We start from the raw sequence: 19,089 nt of genomic DNA, 5'->3' as shown, positions 1-19,089 counted from the left end.
GCATCATGAATATATAACTTTAAATCAGGTTTCACAGGTATATTATAATAGAAATAATAATGGATGTTTTTTCAAAGTGATCCAACCTGCTATCTAAAGGCATAATCTCAATGAATGCAACAAATCTAGGAAACTGATTTTTGCCATTTTCATTTCACATAAGAACAAAGTCAGGAAGAAAATAAAAATCTAATATGTTCAGAACCATGTACTTAGGTGTACATTTTTCTGTCTCATATTTTAAGGTACTTACTCAGTTATCAACATAGTAATCTTTTAACATGTTGATGTTGAAAGAACATTTACTATGAAATCAGAAAAGTCACATATTTATTTTGATTCTATTTCATCCTACATTTGGGTAAAACTTTTACAGTTAACTTCTTTCTAGGTCTCTGGTTTTTCTGCATCCAAATATTGGCTTAATTGTTTAGTCCACTTTTACAAATTTCATGTGGTAATATTCACCAAAGTTCTTCAAGATCTCTAAAGTGCTGTACACATTTAAAAGCATAAATGTCACCAGGAATAGAAAGACAAAAACTCTCAAACTATATAATGAAAATGAAAAGTTGATTCACATAAGTGTAGTCCTAAAATCTATTGTCATACAGATGGCTCTTGTTTATCTTATCCATAACCCAAAAGACATGAAACATTGGGAAGATACATACAAGGCAGGGGAAACATAGACAAGGACTAAGAATAAGATAGCAGAGAGTAAACACGATAAATTTGTACATGTATGAATTTGTCAACAAATTTATATATGGACATTTTAATTTACTTGAAAGTTAGGTAATTTACTTGAAAGTGAATTAAAGAAGATATTTGTTACAAAATGGCAAAAAATTTCAAAAGCAGAATTTGAAAGTGAAGGTCTGAGATTAATGACAGGAGAAACATTTAACTGGAAATGCATTTAAGGAACTTAGAAATTGTTTTTCCACATATGCTGAACTATGAGAAGAAAAATTTATGGATGCAATGTATCATGGAAATGGCAAAAACATAGGGAGATTATAAGGTATATTATAAGGTATAAGGGGTATTAAAAGTGTCTTTGAATGTTGTATCTTGTCTCAGACCTTTTCCCCACATAATTTGCTCCATATTGAACAATAAATGTTCCACGCACTTTCCAACATTATATTCTGCCTTAGCATTCATTACCTCACATGTAATGATACTAAAGAATCAAAGATTGAAGTCTCTAAATCCATGAGCTAAAATATTCATTCTCTGCTTTATGTGTCTTCTCACATTTTTGTCAAAACAACAAAAATATTCAATCTTTTACAAATAATCATACATAGCTTACAATTTCAAATTTCCTACTAATTTAAAAGGTTATTACAATCTGCTTTTTTCTCATAATGTTGTTAATCTAAGAAAATTTCTTCTCCTTTCTTACCTGACTTAAATTTAATACTCAGCACTATTTTCTATAGCGTATTTCAGTTGTATTTATTATATTTATTCAAGTCACATTTAGAACTGCATCTATGGCTCTGGATTTTCTTTTGTATAAATTCTGTTAGTCCGTGAGTTGCACAGGTAACATAATAAATGTTATACATATATATAAGCATATATAATATCAGGATATTATACATATTGGCATGTCAACTGCTTTTCCCAATATGCAGGACTCCATTAGGTAATCACATAGTTTACATTTCGTTTCATTGTACCTTCTCTGTATTGTTTAGAAGCTACACAGATCATGTGTCCCACTCTTCTGACTCTTAGATGAATGGAGATAATTTCAAAAAGACACCTTCTATATAAAGAGCTATAAGCTATCAATGGCTAATTGGCAGGAGGAGAGGGAGAGAGAGGGGGTGAGGGAGGGAGGGAGAGAGAGGGGGAGGGAGGGGGGGTGTTTTCCAGAGATTAGCCTCCTGATAAATTGTTAAATGGAAAGTATAAAGTTCTAAAGACAGACAGACACACACACACAAATACACACACACACACACACACACACACACGATATACATGAAATGAACTCAGAATGTTGTTTATATATATATATAGGTAACAATATAAACTAAGGAAGTATTTGATAGAGAATGGGGGATATGAGAGGAGTTAGCATGGGAGAAATGGGTGGAAATGTTATAAATACAATTCTAATCTGTGAAACTGTAGATAAGTAAAATTGCTGTTTAACTCTTGTAAAGAGAAGAGAAGGCATAAGCTAGTGCATAAAAGCCATTTAAAGATTATAATAGTAATAAATACAGAGCTGAAATGTATGGAATGTTGCTCCATGGTTGATACCTTGCTAAAGATGCTATAGGCCATGATTTTAATCTGCAATAACACAAAAGTTAAACATAACTGAACAAACATATTTGCCATTTTAGCACTTTTTTAACAGAAGTATAAGATTTGCACTGTACTTAGGTCTAGCCAGGGCTACATGGTGCATTCTAGATGAAAGTGTATTATGTTACCTCAAGGGAAACATCTATGACTTCTATTTTTTCTTTTTATTGGATATTTTTTATTTACATTTCAAATGTTATTTCCTCTCCTGTTTTCCCGTCTATAAACCCCTTAGGCCATCCCTCACCCCCTTCTTCTATAAGGATGTTCCTGCTCCCCAACTAACCCCCATTCCTGTCTACCCCCCAATATTCCCCAATATTCTAGCCTTGGCAGGACCAAGGGCTTCTCCTCCCATTGGTGCCCAACAAGGCCATGCTCGGCTATGGAGCCATGGGTCTGTCCATATGTAGTCTTTTGGTAGTGGTTTGATCCTTGGGAGTTCTGGTTGGTTGATGTTGTTCTTATGAGGTTGCAAGCCCCTTCAGCTCCTTCAATCCTTTCTCTAATTCCTTCAACAGGGACCACATTCTCAGTTCAGTGGTTTGCTGCTAGCATTCTCCTCTGTATTTGATATGCTCTAGCAATCTCTCTTAGGAGACAGAAATATCAGGCTCCTGCCATCATATAATTATTGGCTTCATAAATAGCTAGTTTTGTCTGTATACCCAGGTGGTGTAGGCTCAGAATGGCCATTCCTTCTGTCTTGGCTTCATATTTTATCTCCATATACTATCCTATGAATATTTTTGTTCCCCCTTTTAAGAAGGAGTGAAACGGGGTTGGGGATTTAGCTCAGTGGTAGAGCGCTTGCCTAGGAAGCGCAAGGCCCTGGGTTCGGTCCCCAGCTCCGAAAAAAAAAAGAACCAAAAAAAAAAAAAAAAGAAGGAGTGAAACATCTCCACTTTGGTCATTCTTCTTGAGCTTCATGTAGTCCGTGGATTGTTTCTTGGGTAATTCCGAGCTTTTGGGCTAATATCCCCTTATTAGTGCATGCGTACCATTTGTGGGGTTTTTTTTGTGATTGGGTTACCTCACTCAGGATGACATTTTCTAGTTCCATCCATTTTCCTATGAATTTCATGAAGTCATTTTTTTGATAGCTGAGTAGTATTCCATTGTGTAGATGTACCATATTTTTTGAATCAATTCCTCTTTTGAAGGGCATCTGGCTTCTTTCCAGCTTCTGGCTATTATAAAGAAGGCTGCTATGAACATACTGGAACATGTGTCTTTATTGTATGTTGGAGCACTGTTAGGGCATATGCCCAGGAAAGGTATAGCTGGGTCCACAAGTACTGCAATGTCCAATTTTCTGAGGAACCTCCAGTCTGATTTCCAAAGTGATTGTACCAGCTTTCAATCCCACCAACAATGGAGGAGTGTTCCTCTTTCTCCACATCCTCGCCAGCATCTGTTGCCACCTGAGTTTTTGATCTTAGCCAATCTGAATGGTGTGAGGTGGAATCTCAGGGTTGTTTTGATTTGCTTTTCCCTGATGACTAAGGGTGTTGAAAATTTCTTTAGGTACTTCTCAGCTATTCAATATTCCTTACCTGAAAATTCTTTGCTTATCTCTGTAATCTAATTTTTTTAATAGGGTTATTTGATTCCCTGGATTCTACCTTCTTATGTTCTTTGTATATTTTTAATGTTAGTCCTCTATGGGATGGAGGATTTGTAAGCTCTTTTCCCAATCTGTTGGTTGCTGTTTTGTCCTAATGACAGTGTTGTTTGTCATACAGAACCTTTGCAGTTTTATTGCTCTGTAAAATTCCTTGAGGTCAGGGATGGTGATTCCCCCAGAAGTTCTTTCATTGTTGAGGATAGTTTTTGCTTTCCTGGGTTTTATTATTCCAAATGAATTTGCAAATTGGTCTTTTTAACTCCATGAAAAATTCAGTTGGAAATTTGATGGGAATTGCAATGAATCTGTAGATTACTTTTGGTAAAATGGCCATTTTTACTATATTAATCCTGCCAATCCATGAGCATGGGAGGTTTTTTCCATCTTTCGAGATTTTCTTCAATTTCTTCAGAGACTTGAAGTTCTTGTCATACAGATCTTTCACTTGCTTGGTTAGAGTCGCACCGAAGTATTTTATGTTATTTGTGACTATTGTGAATGGTGTCATTTCCCTAATTTCTTTCTCAGCCTGTTTATCCTCTGAGTAGAGGAAGGCTACTGATTTCTTTGAGTTAATTTTATACCCAGCCACCTTGCTGAAGATGTTCATCAGGCTGAGTATTTCTCTGGTAGAACTTTAGTGTCACTTAAGTATAGTATCATATCATCTGCAAATGGTGATATTTGATTTCTTCCTCTTTAATTTGTATCCCTTTGATCTCCTTTTGTCATCTGGTTGTTCAGGCTAGGACTTCAAGTACTATATTGAATAAGTAGGGAGAGAGTGGGAAGCCTTGTCTAGTCCCTGGTTTTACTGGGATTGCTTCAAGTTTCTCTCCACTTAGTTTAATGTTGGCTACCGGTTTGCTGTATATTCGCTTTTACTATGTTTAATTATGGGCCTTGAATTCCTGATCTTTCCAAGACTTTCATCATGAAGGGGTGTTGAATTTTGTCAAATGCTTTCTCAGCATCTAAGAAAATGATCCTGTGGGTTTTTTTATTTGAGTTTTTTTACATAGCAGATTATGTTGATGTATTTCCATATATTGAACCAGCCCTGCATCCCTAGGATGAAACCTACTTGTTCATGATGGATGATCATTTTGATTCAATTCTTTTACTTTGTATTATAATGCAAGAAATGGAATTTACTAATCTGGAGTAATGCAATAAACACTCATATGGCACAATCAAATACAATTGAGAGAATACTCAATTAAATAATAATACTCTGAACATTTCTTTCGGTACTTCTCAGCCATTCAATGTTTCTCAGCTGAGAATGATTTGTTTAGCTTTGTACCCCATTTTTAATAGGGTTATTTGATTCTCTGGCACCTTAATTCTTGAGTTCTTTGTACATATTGATATTTACCCTCTGTTGGATGTAGTATTGGTAAAGAACTTTTCTTACTCTGTTGGTTGCTGTTTTGTCCCAATAACAGTGTCCTTTGCTTCCAGTATAATGAAATGTCAGGATGGGGAGGATGGGGGGGGTGGGTGGATGGGGGGGGAATATCATCATAGAAAAGGTGGGAGGGGTATTAGATGGGGGTTTATTAATGGGAAACTGGGAAAGGGGATAAAATTTGCATGTAACGAAATTTTAAAAATCCAATAAAAAAAGAATGCTCTGAGGAAAAAGGAAGCATGCATCAATGGCATTTGTGTGTATGTATACGTATTTGTTCATATGCATGAACTTCTGTGTGCACACACATGTAGAAGCCAAGCCACAGTTCAATGCTGAATGTCTTGCTCAATCACTTTTGACCCTATTGTTTGAGACATGGTTTTTCCCCTAAAGTGAACCTCACTGAATTGTTAGCTAGCTAGCTAAAAAATCAAAGGGTCCTCTTCTCTCTACTGTACTAGTGCTAGAATTCCAGGAATAGATCACCATGCTTGGCTTTTTGTAAACATGTGTTTAGGGTTGACCTGAGATACTCGTGCTTAGATGGGAAGCAATGAACCAGCTGAATCATTTTTAATATCAGCCTTTGAGCATCATTTTGACTCATGCATGCCAAAAATATTTTATAAAAACATCAATTTTTATACAATAAGTATTTATCCATAAGAATTCTTAAAAATTTGACCATACTGGATACAAATTTAAATGAGTTCAAAACATTATTCAAAAATTCATTTTATGCAAAAGGCATATCAAACATTTTATCATTACCATGACAATAACCAACACCTGTACCTCTTTCTTTGGATAAATAATAAAAACTGAGTATACTGAATTCTCTGATTCTTAAGAAGGATTTTTCTAGGTATCAAAGCTGCTTTTTTATTAACCATTTTCTAATATGGAGACTATAGCCATAAATGTTAAATATTATTACCTTTTGTCCTTTTAATATGAAATGATAAAATATATTCTATAAGACTCATTGGATGACTAACAGTGTATTTTGTATAACACTATGTAGATTGTTATTTACCAAACCCAGTGGCATGTTTTATTATACTGTGTTATTTCAGTGTGGTCATTATTTATGCTCAATAAATCAATGTACTAACTAGGAGACTTGTTGTGTCTCAGATATTTCATACACAGCAAGTTTTGTTATTATTTTAAAGATCCTGCTTATTGACTGCAGAAAAAGAAAACTAACATTGAAAAACAGATACCGGGGTTGGGGATTTAGCTCAGTGGTAGAGCGCTTGCCTAGGAAGTGCAAGGCCCTGGGTTCGGTCCCCAGCTCCAAAAAAAGAACAACAACAACAAAAAAAAAAAAACGGATACTGAAAGAATAACAGAAAAAGTAGGATTGTGTATTTCATTTGACATAGTTTGTGTATTGAAGGGATAAGTAGTTAAAAGTTGGTACTTAGAGATAAAAACACCTTTTAACATTCCCACAGACTTGGCACTTGACTATGATTTTTTATGTGATCTCTCACTTAGGAGTTTGCTACAGTATCATCCATATGGAAATCATACACAGTGGCTTGTCCACATAATGACAGTTTGTAGGCATCAGTGATCCTTTTAGTACAGGGAGAAGCAATTGTGGTATATATTTTCATATTAGAAGAACTGGATTTTGGCAATGTTTGCATTTTCATTAACTTACTCATATTAATCCATTAACCATCTATATTGAAGTAATATACCCAAGATACTGCCAAATACAATAATTTATAACTAAATTTTCTCTATGTAAACAGTAGATTTCAGACATTCAGAAGATGTTTTTCATCTTGTAAGAAAGAATATATCTACACACAGTAGTATAAGTCATCAACTAACTTACAGAAGCTATCAAACACTGTTACCAAATACAATAATCATCAAGAATTAAATCAAGAGTGTTCTAGTATAATGAACCAGCAATTAATTAGATAAACTTTTCCAGGATAGTACATCTCTTGTACTTAAAAAAAGGAGGAGGAGAAGGAGGAGAAGGAGTTGTTTCAATATGACCCTGATGTTTTATAATTGAAATTTTTGAAGTCAAGCTTCTTTTTTTTTTTAAAGAAATAATTCAAGGTATTTGAAAAAGTATCAACATCATAGCAAAACAAATCTAGCCTTTGAAATTGTTATTCTATGTCTTAGAGTTTCGGTGATTTAGGGCAAGTTACTGAACTTCATAAAAATTCAAGTTATTTACTCATTACTTACAAAGGATGACAATGTTAACTCTGGAAAGTGAATGAACATAGTGATAGACTATGCTCTATTCCTGTGCAAATGACTGGACTAGATCTTCGCAAACCAGTAATAATAATCAATAATGCTAATTTCCTAATATGTCTAAGACTATTAAACAAGAATTTAAAACACTTTTTAAAGATAAAATGTATCTATACGTTTGTCTGTGTTTAAAATGGAACATAAAGATGTGAAGATGTTTATAAAGTACAAAAGAGATTAATGATATAAGTTAGCACATATTCATCATAATCATGTCATAATAATCTTGATTGTCATCTCAACATCATAATCTAATTTGTGTTTAATTTCCAAAATCCAATTCACTGTATATAGAAAAATAAGCTATGATTTTTATTCTATGAATTAAAAATGATAAAAGGCCTTAAAATTAGGATTTTAGGTTAATATGTTATGCCACACGTATAAAAATATATTGAAACATTAAGAGATAAAATGAAAATTGAAAAACAAAACAGCAAGCAGCATATCCCTTACTGTGATTCAAGGATATTTAAGTCTCTTATTGAGTAGAGAAACCAGAAACCCATCCTATTGTCAACATCCTCACAATTAAACAAAAACCTGATATCCTGAGTCTACTAGAGAGAAAAAGAGAGAATATTCTTGAATTCACTGGTGCAGTAAAGAACTTTCTAGACAGGATGCTGAACACACTGTCACTAAATCAAAAATTGCTAAATATGTATCTATGAAACTGAAATGCTTCCATACATACAAGGACACTCACATTCTAGGGAAGATATAGACATAGAATGTGGGGGGAGGGAAGCAACTACTATTGTCAACTATATATGTGACAGAGGATTTGTTTCTAGAATATATGAAGAATTCAACAAAAACAAATAATGCAATTAAAAATGGAGCATAGAACTAGAAGGAGAGTTCTTAATGATAAAACACAAAGGACTGAAGAATATTTTTAAAGTATTGAACTTCTATAGCCAATATCTTGAAGATTTTATCTTACCTAAATCAAGATAGGAAACACACACACACACATGCATACACACACACACACACACACACACACACACACACACACACACACACACACACGGACATATCTAGCCTTACATGTTGGGAATGAGGAACAATTACTGTTATTGGGTTTATAAATTGGAACAGCCACTATGAAAATTCGTTTTAGAAGTTCTCCCAAAAGGCTGAAAAGGGAACTAACACACAAAGAAACTTAGTTATTCATGGTTGTTTCCACACTTTTCAAAATATCCATGGAACACAACTAACCTAAATGTTGATAGACTAATGAAAGTACAATAAAGACAGTATACTTATACTATGAAATACTCTTAAGCTATTAAGAAAAAAATAAACATAAAATTTTCAGGTAGTACTCCTAAGTTCACTGGTAAGACAAAACTTTTGCTCAACTAACTGGTCAAAGAGGGACCTGACAAGGGACCACAGGTTTCAGGCACCGCAGAGCAAATAGGAACAGGATGTTTCTGGACTCCATCTGCACTTCTAAGTTAACACTGAAGCACAGATACCCAGACCCAAATCCCACCCAGAGAGTGCTGTACTTCTAGGAACACTGTCCATACTAAGTTCGTAGGATCACAAGAGGGACAGACTTTAGTCACAGACAGCAATACCAGCTAACACCAGAGATAACCAGATGACAAAGGACAAACACAAGAACTTAAGCAAGAGAAACAAAGACTACCTGGCATCATCAAAACTGAGCTCTCCCACTACAGAAATTTCTGAATACCACAAGACACTAGAAAAGCAAGATTTGGATTTAAAATCACAGTTGATGGTGATAGAAGATTTTAAGAAGAAGAAGAAGGGCATAAAAAACTTCATTAAAGAGCTGGGACCCAACCATCACTGATCTTGGTCCACAGCCCCCTGCTCCCAAACCCCTTGGGAGAGAGAGCTCACTACCCAGACAGGTGGGCACTCCTGAGACTGCAGGGCAGGAGAGACCGCCAGTATGGCCCACCCCTGCCCACATCCCTGGAGCAAGAGGAAACTGTATAGGGCCAATGGGAACAGGAAGATAGGGGCACTCAACACTGCTGTCCTGACACAGCCCGGATCTGAGGAGACCTGGTCAAACAGCTCCCTGCGCCCAAATTCCATAGGAGGGAGAGCTAGACCTTCAGAGGGGCAGACACACCTGGGAAGCCAGAAGAGACTACACTCTGACCACATTTCTGACTCTAGAGGAAAACACCTAGCACCATCTGGGCTCCCTGTGCACAGGGTCCTGAGCAAAAGGCAGGGCAGGCCCTTCTGGTTGCTGCCCTCACAGAGAGCTGACACCTGGCTCTGAGAAGCGACTCCAGACTTGAGATCAGAGATAAGGCCAACTTTTCTGCTCCAAGTGACCTGCCTGGTGGACACAGGACACACGCCCACAGGAACACCTGAAGACAAGTAGACAGGAATGACTACACGCCTGAAACCAGAACACTCTATTCCAATAACTGGCTGAAAGAGAACAGGAAAACAGGTCTATGACACACAGGCCTATAGGACGGCCTTAATCACTGTCAGAAATAGCAGAAAAAGGTAACACCAGAGACAGCGTGATGGCAAGAGGCAAGCACAGGAACCCAAGCAACAGAAACCAAGACTATATGGCATCATCAGAGCCCGAGTCTCCCACCAAAGCAAACACTGAATATCCAAACACACCAGAAAAGCAAGATCTAGATTTAAAATCACATTTGATCATGATGCTGGAGGATTTCAAGAACGACATAAAGAACTCCCTTAGAGAAATACAGGAAAACACAAATAAACAAGCAGAAGCCTATAGAGAGGAAATGCAAAAATCCCTGAAAGAATTCCAGGAAAACACAATCAAACAGGTGAAGTAATGAAAAATGGAAATAGAAGCAATAAAGAAAAGACACAGGGAAACAACCCTGGATATAGAAAACCAAAGGAAGAGAAAAGGAGCCTCAGATACAAGCATCACCAACAGAAAACAAGAGATAGAAGAGAGACTCTCAGGAGCAGAAGATTCCATAGAAATCATCAACACAACTGTCAAAGATAATGTAAAACAGAAAAAGCTACTGGTCCAAAACGTATGGGAAATCCAGGAAACAATGAGAAGATCAAACCTAAGGATAATAGGTATGGAAGAGAGTGAAGACTCCCAACTCAAAGGGCCAGTAAATATCTTCAACAAAATCATAGAAGAAAACTTCCTTAACCTAAAGTAAGAGATGCCCATAAACATACAAGAAGCCTACAGAACTCCAAATAGATTGGACCAGAACAGAAACTCCTCCTGTCACATAATAGTGAAAACACCAAATGCACAAAACAAAGAAAGAATATTATAAGCAGTAAGGGGAAAAGGTCAAGAAACATATAAAGGCAGGCCTAACAGAATTACACCAGACTTCTCACCAGAGACTAGGAAACCCAGAAGATCCTGGATAGATGTTATATAGACCCTAAAAAACACAAATGCCAGCACACACTACTATACCCAGCAAAACTCTCAATTAACATAAATGGAAAAACAAAGGTATTACATTTCAAAAACTAATTTACAAAATCTTTCCAAAAATCTAGCCATACAAAGGATGATACATTGAAAGCTAAACACAAGGAGGGATATACACACTAGAAAAAGCGAAAAAGTAATCTAATTTCAACTAACCCTAAAGAACATAGCCACACAAACACAATTCCATCTTTAACAACAAAAATAACAGGAAACAACAATCACTATTCTTTTTTTTTTATTAACTTGAGTATTTCTTATATACATTTCAAGTGTTATTCCCTTTCCCGGTTTCCGGGCAAAGATCCCCCTCCCCCCTCCCCTTCTTTACGGGTGTTCCCCTCCCCATCTTCCCACCCTTCTCGCCCTCCCCCCAACAAACTAGTTCACTGGGGTTCAGTCTTAGCAGGACCCAGGGCTTCCCCTTCCACTGGTGCTCTTACTAGGATATTCATTGCTACCTATGGGGTCAGAGTCCAGGGTCAGTCCATGTATAGTCTTTAGGTAGTGGCTTAGTCCCTGGAAGCTCTGGTTGCTTGACATTGTTGTACATATGGGGTCTCGAGCCCCTTCAAGCTCTTCCAGTTCTTTCTCTGATTCCTTCAACGGGGGTCCTATTCTCAATTCAGTGGTTTGCTGCTGGCATACGCCTCTGTGTTTGCTGTATTCTGGCTGTGTCTCTCTGGAGAGATCTACATTCGGCTCCTGTCGGCCTGCACTTCTTTGCTTCATCCATCTTGTCTAATTGGGTGGCTGTATATGTATGGGCCACATGTGGGGCAGGCTCTGAATGGGTGTTCCTTCTGTGTCTGTTTTAATCTTTGCATCTCTAGTTCCCCTTTTAAGGAAGGAGTGAAGCATTCACATTTTGATCATCTGTCTTGAGTTTCATTTGTTCTATGCATCTAGGGTAATTCAAGCATTTGGGCTAATAGCCACTTATCAATGACTGCATACCATGTGTGTTTTTCTGTGATTGGGTTACCTCACTCAGGATGATATTTTCCAGTTCCGACCATTTGCCTATGAATTTCATAAAGTCATTATTTTTGATAGCTGAGTAACATTCCATTGTGTAGATGTACCACATTTTCTGTATCCATTCCTCTGTTGAAGGGCATCTGGGTTCTTTCCAGCTTCTGGCTATTATAAATAAGGCTGCAATGAACATAGTGGAGCATGTCTCTTCTTTATATGTTGGGGCATCTTTGGGTATATGCCCAAGAGAGGTATAGCTGGTTCCTCAGGCAGTTCAATGTCCAATTTTCTGAGGAATCTCCAGTCTGATTATCAGAATGGTTGTACGAGTCTGCAACCCAACCAAAAATGGAGGAGTGTTCCTCTTTCTCCCCATCCTCGCCAGCATCTGCTGTCACCTGAGTTTTTGATCTTAGCCATTCTCACTGGTGTGAGGTGAAATCTCAGGGTTGTTTTGATTTGCATTTCCCTTATGACTAAAGATGTTGAACATTTCTTTAGGTGTTTCTCAGCCATTCGGCATTCCTCAGGTGTGAATTCTTTGTTTAGCTCTGAACCCCATTTTTAATAGGGTTATTTGACTCCCTGCGGTCTAACTTCTTGAGTTCTTTGTATATTTTGGATATAAGCCCTCTATGTGTTGTAGGATTGGTAAAGATCTTTTCCCAATCTGTTGGTTGCCGTTTTGTCCTAACCACAGTGTCCTTTGCCTTACAGAAGCTTTGCAGTTTTATGAGATCCCATTTGTCGATTCTTGATCTTAGAGCATAAGCCATTGGTGTTTTGTTCAGGAAATATTTTCCAGTGCCCATGTGTTCCAGATGCTTCCCTAGTTTTTCTTCTATTAATTTGAGTGTGTCTGGTTTGATGTGGAGGTCCTTGATCCACTTGGACTTAAGCTTTGTACAGGGTGATAAGCATGGATCGATCTGCATTCTTCTACATGTTGACCACCAATTGAACCAGCACCATTTGCTGAAAATGCTATCTTTTTTCCATTGGATGGTTTAGACTCCTTTGTCAAAAATCAAGTGCCCATAGGTGTGTGGGTTCATTTCTGGGTCTTCAATTCTGTTCCATTGGTCTATCTGTCTGTCTCTGTACCAATACCATGCAGTTTTTATCACTATTGCTCTGTAATATTGCTTGAGTTGAGGGATAGTGATTCCCCCTGAAGTCCTTTTATTGTTGAGAATAGTTTTAGCTATCCTGGGTTTTTTGTTATTCCAGATGAATTTGCAAATTGTTCTGTCTAACTCTTTGAAGAATTGGATTGGTATTTGGATGGGGATTGCATTGAATCTGTAGATCGCTTTTGGTAAAATGGCCATTATTACTATATTAATCCTGCCATCCATGAGCATGGGAGATCTTTCCATCTTCTTAGGTCTTCTTCAATTTCTTTCTTCAGAGTCTTGAAGTTCTTATTGTACAAATCTTTTACTTGCTTGGTTAAAGTCACACCGAGGTACATTATATTGTTTGGGTCTATTATGAAGGGTGTTGTTTCCCTAATTTCTTTCTTGGCTTATTTCTCTGTTGTGTAGAGGAAGGCTACTGATTTATTTGAGTTAATGTTATACCCAACCATTTGCTGAAGTTCTCTATCACCTTTAGTAGTTCTCTGGTGGAACTTTTGGGATCACTTAAATATACTATCATATCATCTGCAAATAGTGATATTTTGACTTCTTCTTTTCCAATCTGCATCCCCTTGACCTCCTTTTGTTGTCTGATTGCTCTGGCCAGAACTTCAAGAACTATATTAAATAAGTAGGGAGAGAGTGGGCAGCCTTGTCTAGTCCCTGATTTTAGTGGGATTGCTTCAAGTTTCTCTCCATTTAGTTTAATGTTAGCAACTGGTTTGCTGTGTATGGCTTTTACTATGTTTAGGTATGGGCCTTGAATTCCTATTCTTTCCAGGACTTTTATCATGAAGGGGTGTTGAATTTTGTCAAATGCTTTCTCAGCATCTAATGAAATGATCATGTGGTTTTGTTCTTTCAGTAGTTAAGATAATGGATCACGTTGATGGTTTTCCGTATATTAAACCATCCCTGCATGCACGGGATGAAGCCTACTTGATCATGGTGGATGATTGTTTTGATGTGCTCTTGGATTCGGTTTGCCAGAATTTTACTGAGTATTTTTGTGTCGATATTCGTAAGAGAAATTGGTCTGAAGTTCTATTTCTTTGTTGGGTCTTTGTGTCGTTTAGGTATAAGAGTAATTGTGCCTTCATAGAAGGAATTCGGTAGTGCTCCATCTGTTTCAATTTTGTGGAATAGTTTGGATAATATTGGTATGAGGTCTTCTATGAAGGTCTGATAGAATTCTGCACTAAACCCAACTGGACCTGGGCTCTTTTTGGTTGGGAGACCTTTAATGACTGCTTCTATTTCCTTAGGAGTTATGGGGTTGTTTAACTGGTTTATCTGTTCCTGATTTAACTTCGATACCTGGTATCTGTCTAGGAAATTGTCCATTTCCTGAAGATTTTCAAGTTTTGTTGAATATAGGTTTTTATAGTAAGATCTGATGATTTTTTGAATTTCCTCTGAATCTGTAGTTATGTCTCCCTTTTCATTTCTGATTTTGTTAATTTGGACACACTCTCTGTGTCCTCTCATTAGTCTGTCTAAGGGTTTATCTATCTTGTTGATTTTCTCAAAGAACCAACTTTTGGTTCTGTTGATTCTTTCTATGTTCCTTTTTGTTTCTACTTGCTTGATTTCAGCTCTGAGTTTGATTATTTCCTGCCTTCTACTCCTCCTGGGTGTATTTGCTTCTTCTTGTTCTAGAGCTTTTAGGTGTGCTGTCAAGCTGGTGGCATATGCTCTTTCCTGTTTCTTTCTGCAGGCACTCAGCGCTATGAGTTTTTCTCTTAGCACAGCTTTCATTGTGTCCCATAAGTTTGGGTATGTTGTACCTTCATTTTCATTAAATTCTAAAAAGTCTTTAATTTCTTTCTTTATTTCTTCCTTGACCAGGTTATCATTGAGTACAGCATTGTTCAATTTCCACATATACGTGGGCATTCTTCCCTTATTGTTATTAAAGACCAGTTTTAGGCCGTGGTGTTCTGATAGCACGCATGGGATTATTTCGATCTTTCTTTATCTGTTGAGGCCCGTTTTTTGACCAATTATATGGTCAATTTTGGAGAAAGTACCATGAGGAGCTGAGAAGAAGGTATATCCTTTTGCTTTAGGATAGAATGTTCTATAAATATCTGTTAAGTCCATTTGGCTCATGACTTCTCTTAGTCAGTCTACATCTCTGTTTAATTTCTGTTTCCATGATCTGTCCATTGATGAGAGTGGGGTGTTGAAATCTCCTACTATTATTTTGTGAGGTGCAATGTGTGTTTTGAGCTATAGTAAGGTTTCTTTTACGTATGTAGGTGCCCTTGTATTTGGGGCATGGATATTTAGGATTGAGAGTTCACATTGGTGGATTTTTCCTTTGATGAATATGAAGTGTCCTTCCTTATATTTTTTGATGACTTTTAATTGATAATTAATTTTATTTGATATTAGAATGGCTACTCCAGCTTGCTTCTTCTGACCATTTGCTTGGAAATTTGTTTTCCAGCCTTTCACTCTGAGGTAGTGTCTGTCTTTCTCTCTGAGGTGTGTTTCCTGTAGGCAGCAGAATGCAGGGTCCTCGTTGCGTGTCCAGTTTGTTAATCTATGTCTTTTTATTGGGGAGTTGAGGCCATTGATGTTGAGAGATATTAAGGAATAGTGATTATTGCTTCCTGTTATATTCATATTTGTATATGAGGTTATGTTTGTGTGCTTTTCTTCTCTTTGTTTTGTTGCCAAGACGATTACTTTCTTGCTTCTTCTAGGGTATAGCTTGCCTCCTTATGTTGGGCTTTACCATTTATTATCCTTTATAGTGCTGTATTTGTAGAAAGATATTGTGTAAATTTGGTTTTGTCATGGAATATCTTGGTTTCTCCATCTATGTTAATTGAGAGTTTTGCAGGATACAGTAACCTGGGCTGGCATTTGTGTTCTCTTAGGGTCTGTATGACATCAGTCCAGGATCATCTGGCCTTCATAGTTTATGGCGAGAAGTCTGGTGTGATTCTGATAGGTCTGCCTTTATATGTTACTTGACCTTTTTCCCTTACTGCTTTTAATATTCTTTCTTTATTTTGTGCGTTTGGTGTTTTGACTATTATGTGACGGGAGGTGTTTCTTTTCTGGTCCAATCTATTTGGAGTTCTGTAGGCTTCTTGTATGCCTATGGGTATCTCTTTTTTTAGGTTAGGGAAGTTTTCTTCTATGATTTTGTTGAAGATATTTACTGGTCCTTTGAGCTGGGAGTCTTCACTCTCTTCTATACCTATTATCCTTAGGTTTGATCTTCTCATTGAGTCCTGGATTTCCTGTATGTTTTGGACCAGTAGCTTTTTCCGCTTTACATTATCTTTGACAGTTGAGTCAATGATTTCTATGGAATCTTCTGCTCCTGAGATTCTCTCTTCCATCTCTTGTATTCTGTTGGTGAAGCTCGTATCTACAGCTACTTGTCTCTTCTTTTGGTTTTCTATATCCAGGGTTGTTTCCATGTGTTCTTTCTTTTTTTTTTTTTTTCTCCATGTGTTCTTTCTTGATTGCTTCTATTTCCATTTTTAATTCCTTCAACTGTTTGATTTTGTTTTCCTGGAATTCTTTCAGGGATTTTTGTGACTCCTCTTTATGGGCTTCTACTTGTTTATTAATGTTTTCCTGTGTTTCTCTAAGCGAGTTCTTCAAGTCTTTCTTGATGTCCTCCAGCATCATGATCAAATATGATTTTGAAACTAGATCTTACTTTTCTGGTGTGTTTGGATATTCCATGTTTATTTTGGTGGGAGAATTGGGCTCCGATGATGCCATTGTAGTCTTGGTTTCTGTTGCTTGGGTTCCTGCGCTTGCCTCTCGCCATCAGATTATCTCTAGTGTTACTTTGTTCTGCTATTTCTGACAGTGGCTAGACTGTCCTATAAGCCTGTGTGTCAGGAGTGCTGTAGACCTGTTTTCCTGTTTTCTTTCAGCCAGTTATGGGGACAGAGTGTTCTGCTTTCGGGCGTGTAGTTTTTCCTCTCTACAGGTCTTCAGCTGTTCCTGTGGGCTTGTGTCTTGAGTTCACCAGGCAGGTCACTTGCAGCAGAAAATTTCGTCTTACCTGTGGACCAGAGGCTCAAGTTTGCTCGTTGGGTGTTGCTTATGAGCTCTCCCTGGCGGCAGCAACCAGGAAGATCTGCGCCACCCTTTCCGGGAGCTTCTGTGCACCCGGGTTCCAGATAGCATTTGGTGTTTTCCTCTGGCGTCAGAGATGTGTGCAGAGTGCAGTCTCTTATGGTTTCCCAGGCGTGTCTGCTTCTCTGAAGGTTTAGCTCCCCCTCTCACGGAATTTGGGTGCAGAGAACTGTTTATAAGGTAGATCCCTTCAGGTTCTGGAGGTGTCTCAGACGCAGCGGTTCTGCTGCTCTTGGGCCCTCCTCTATGGGAACCCAGAGGCCTTATACAGTTTCCTCTTGGGCCAGGGATGTGGGCAGGGGTGGGCAGTGTTGGTGGTCTCTTCCGCTCTGCAGCCTCAGGAGTGCCCACCTGACCAGGCGGTGAGGTCTCTCTCCCACGGGGTTTGGGAGCAGAGAGCTGCTGCGGGACAGGATCCGCGGGTTTGGGGCTCCAGGTAAACACAGGAAGTGCCCGGTCCTAGAGGAATTTTGCCTCTGTGTGTCCTGAGTTCACCAGGCAGGTCTCTTGCAGCAGAAAAGTTGGTCTTACCTGTGGTCCCGAGGCTCAAGTTCGCTCGTGGGTTGGTGCCTACGAGCTCTCTGGGGCGGAAGCAACCAGGAAGATCTGCGTTGCCCTTTCCGGGAGCCTCTGTGCACCAGGGTTCCAGATGGCGTTTGGTGTTTTCCTCTGGCGTCAGAGATGTGTGCAGAGTGCAGTCTCTTCTGGTTTCCCAGGCGTGTCTGCCTCTCTGAAGGTTTAGCTCTCCCTCTCACAGGATTTGGGTGCAGAGAACTGTTTATCTGGTGATCCCTTCAGGTTCTGGCGGTGTCTCAGACGCAGTGGTCCTGCTGCTCTTGGGCCCTCCTCTACCAACAATCACTATTCTTTAATATCTCTTAATATCACTGGACTCAATTCCCCAGTAAAAAGACAGAGAGTAACAGATTGTATAGGTAAACAAGTCCCAGCATTTTGCTATATACAGGAAACACACCTCAGTGACAAAGACAGCCACTACCTCAGAGTGAAGGGCTGGAAAAAATTTCCAATCAAATGTTTCCAAACATGCTGGAGTAGCCATTGTAATACCGAATAAAATTGACTTTCAACCACACGTCATCAAAAAAGATAACAAAGGACACTTCATACTTGTCAAAGGAAAAAAAATTATCAGGATGAACTCTCAATTCTTAATATCTATGCTCCAAATTCAAGGGCACCTACATTCATAAAAGAAACTTTACTAAAGCTCAAAGCACACATTTCACCTGACACAATAATAATGGGAGACTGTAACATTGCACTCTTATCAATTTTCAGATAATGGAAACAAACTAAACAGATACACAGTGAAACTGCCAGAATTAATGAGCCAAATAAATTTAATAGCTATCTAAAGAATATTTCATCTTAAAGCAAAAGAATATACCTTCTTCTCAGCACCTCATGGTCCTTCTCCAAAATTAACCACATAATTGGTCACAAAACAGGCATCAACAGATAGAAGAAGATTGAAACAATTCCATGCATACTATCAGATTACCATGGACTAAAACTGGTCTTCAATAACAGCAAAATCAACAGAAATCCAAAATACATATGGAAGCTGAAGAACACTGTATTCACTAATAACTTGCTCAAGGAAGAAACAAATTAAAAAAATATAGACCTTATGAAGCTCAAGAAGAAGGAAGACCAGAGTGCGTTTGCTTCAGTCTTTCTTAGA

At 38.0% G+C, this 19,089-nt stretch overlaps 1 protein-coding gene across 9 annotated transcripts in view; it reads right to left on the bottom strand.

Moving 5' to 3' along the window:
• The window catches only part of Dach2 (dachshund family transcription factor 2), a 565,808-nt gene that overhangs the window by 279,114 nt on the left and 267,605 nt on the right, over nt 1-19,089 (bottom strand). The gene's annotated exons all lie outside the window — the stretch shown is intronic.

Source organism: Rattus norvegicus, chromosome X (genome assembly GCF_036323735.1).
Source record: "Rattus norvegicus strain BN/NHsdMcwi chromosome X, GRCr8, whole genome shotgun sequence".
NCBI lineage: Eukaryota > Metazoa > Chordata > Mammalia > Rodentia > Muridae > Rattus > Rattus norvegicus.
Note: the sequence above shows the minus strand (reverse complement) of the source record. Positions and strands in the feature narration are given on the sequence as shown.